Source organism: Eulemur rufifrons, chromosome 7 (assembly GCF_041146395.1).
Source record: "Eulemur rufifrons isolate Redbay chromosome 7, OSU_ERuf_1, whole genome shotgun sequence".
NCBI classification, from domain to species: domain Eukaryota; kingdom Metazoa; phylum Chordata; class Mammalia; order Primates; family Lemuridae; genus Eulemur; species Eulemur rufifrons.
The window spans coordinates 263,537,734-263,540,950 of NC_090989.1; the positions used below are offsets into that span (position 1 = coordinate 263,537,734).

General features: G+C 38.0%; 1 non-coding gene across 1 annotated transcript; it reads right to left on the minus strand.

Annotated features, from left to right (window-relative positions):
• Positions 1–1,948: 1,948 nt before the first annotated feature.
• LOC138388767 (U6 spliceosomal RNA) lies at positions 1,949–2,055 on the minus strand. The gene has a single exon (XR_011234257.1). It is a non-coding gene; the product is annotated as a U6 spliceosomal RNA (small nuclear RNA).
• Positions 2,056–3,217: the final 1,162 nt, after the last annotated feature.

Here is a 3,217-nt window from a genome sequence, read left to right on the forward strand (position 1 = left end):
TACTTGAAGCCAGGATGTAATAATAGGTTTTCCCAATATGGTTGCTTTCATGAAGAGTTACGACTATGCCTTGATTACACTTCTAAGAATATCGAGTCTGGATTTCTTCCTTCCTTCTCTTCTTTTCTTGCCTTCCCTTCCTTCCTTCTTTCGTCCTCCAACAACCATATCCTGACCTCCTCCTGTGCACCAGCCCCTATGCTGGGACTTGGGGATACTGAGATGAATGGAATTCAAACCCTGTCTCTTCTTAGAGTCTAGTGAAGGATACTGGCAAACAATCTCAAGAGAGTGTGATAGGCACTAGCGAATGAAGCTGTGCTATATCCCCCTCAAAAAGGGGAAACATTCAAAGTGGTGTGGGGAAATCATTCATTCACTTGAAACATTAAAGGTCAAAGTCAAAATAAGGATCTCAGAAAATATGATATTTGTATACAACACTGCAAGTCCAGGTCACAAAACTTGGTAGGTAATTATACCTTCAATGGGATCCTTGAATTCTACTGGTATGAAATCCCAAGAAAAAGAGATGAGAACAAAGCTATTTTCTTTTTCGCTTAGAGAACAATGTGGGAAGATATAAGGAACATGGTTGATAAGTGCTGCTTTTCTTGTTCTTATTAAGTCTATTATTAATAATATTTTATGGTGTTTTAGTTTCCAAATTACTTTTGCATGCATTATCGAATTTTTGCTTTTCAACAACCCTATCAGGTAGGCATTATTTTCTCCATTGTTCTGGTGAGAAAATGGAAGCTCAGAAAGGTAAGTGGCTGCTCTCTCAAGGGCTCACAGCTAACAAAGGGAAGAATGAGTCTCTTAAGTCTACCTCTGTCTGCCTGCAAAGCTGTATCCTTCCCTCTAGACCACAAGGCCTCTGTGCCTAACAGACCTGGGAAACGAGTAATGTTATTGAACTACAGTCTCCCAAGCATCACACGTGGAGTGCAAGGTGTGTTTGAGAGGCTCTGGGGTGCTGGGAAGACAGTAAAGTGGGTTTTAATGGAAAAGATTGTTCTCCTTATAGCGGCTCCAGAAAAAAAAAAAAAAAAAAAAGTGATTCACTCTTCAGGCCTGACATGTTTTAAGAGACAGACATGCCTGTAAATTTGGCCAGACTCGTGGGTGCCAGATGATAATTGACAAAGACCCTAGGGCTTGGCGATCAAGCCAGGACTTCCTTATGTTCCTCACTGGGCTCTCCAGGGGCCAAGAGCAGTGCATAATTAAGTCAGATGGCCACAGAGGGGAAGAGATGGGTCATTTTCCCTATGGAGAGGTTTTCTTCTTGGCAAGATGCAGAATGACACACTTCAGGCAGCAGAAAGATCATTTCCATAAAAGTAGGCAGGGAAGAAGGGAAATCATGAAGTTACTGAAAGACAAACAAAGCCCAAATACCATAAACAGAGTATGGAGTTCCCAACCAGAGGCACAATTATCTCTTACCTCAAACTTGGACAGGACTCAAGTGAGCATTATAAGAGATTTTCTCATGCACATGAGTAATTGTCCCACTCATTAAAATGTTATAGATGAGCCTCACTTGGAAAGCAGCAAAGTGTGAATTCCAATGCAGGACCCGGAGGAGGCTTAAAGGAGCCCCAGGAAGTCCTGGCAGAGAGTTTTGAGGCAGCCCAGCAATCTTCTAGGAGGCAAATAATGGCCATATTGAGAAGAAAGACCAAAATATGAACACTAATATCACACATGCCCATAAATATAAATAAGATGATTTTTGTATAGAACAATGAGGGAAAATGCTGTTTCAATATCACTTATAGCTTAACCACTTGGGACTCTTCCTTCTTAGACAAAAGTCAGTACCTATTACAAAGAAAGAACCTATGGGATTGATAACAATGTGACTCAATCAAGGTTTGATTCATGTGGGATTTAATGGCATGACAAAGAACCAAACTGCTAATTCTTTTTTTAAATTTTATTTTATATAGAATGCTTCATGAATTTGCATGTCATCCTTGTGCAGGGGCCATGCTAATCTTCTCTGTATCTTTCCAATTTTAGTATATGTGCTGCCAAAGTGAGCACCAATCTGATAAGTCTTAACCTACAAACTCTGAAGCGCCATCTTCCCATCATAGACACTTTGATGATATTTCAAGGCTGCTGAGCCAACGAAGAAGAACATAAAAATAAATTTTAAGTCCTAGAAGGTCTAGTCCTGTACCTCAGTTGATCATGTGTGAGCTGACCCTGGAATTTGAAATAATCAGATTAGGATTTTAGCTCTACATATCCTGAAGTCACTGTGACTTGGTTGGTAACAGTAACATTCACCAAGATAAGGAATTCAGGAGAAAGAGTAGCATGAATAGAAGCAAACAAAAATTATGAATTTTATATAAGACCTGCTGAGCTTGAGGCACCTATGGGCCATTTCCAAGTGGGGATATCCCATAGGCAAATGATCACCAACATTTCAAAGAGCAGAAACAAAAAGAACATGCCCCAAAATTGGAGATGATATTTACTTTTTTGCTTTCCTATGTGAAATGGGTTACTTGATTTTTCTTTCCTTATTGTTATTAATATCATTTGTCATCAGATGTGGAAAGTATACTTCTCTATACTGTAGCACAAAGGTTTTTTGTCAGGGCAAACATTCTCTCTGCAAAAGTTTAGGCATGTAATAACATTCAGACTCACTTTATCTTCAAAGGGTGGAACAAAGTAAATGTTATAAGAAGGGACATACATCCATTCACTTTATATGAAGGACTAACGCCCTTGACCTACCTACTGTGATGACCCATCTGCATATACATCAAGTACACATGACAACTCTTAAAATATAACAGTACCCACCACAAGTGACACATATGTGTCCAAATCATGGGTAGTTCTCCTATTTTGTTTTTTATAATGTTTATTTTTTCTGATAATAAAACATATATTAATTGTAGTATATTTGGAAAATACAAAAAGCACAAGAAAACTAAAACTACCTTCAACCCTCCCAGAGATAACCATTTTTAATAATTGGCTGTATTTTATCTCTATTTCTACTCATTATTAATATATATATTTTGGGGTATTTGACATCATTCTGTACATACCATTTTATACTTTTTTCCCCTGTAGCATTATATATTAAGCATTACCCCATGATATTAAATATTTTAATAACATGATTTCTTTCTTTCTTTCTTTCTTTTTTTGAGACAGAATCTTGCTCTGTCGCGTAGGCTAG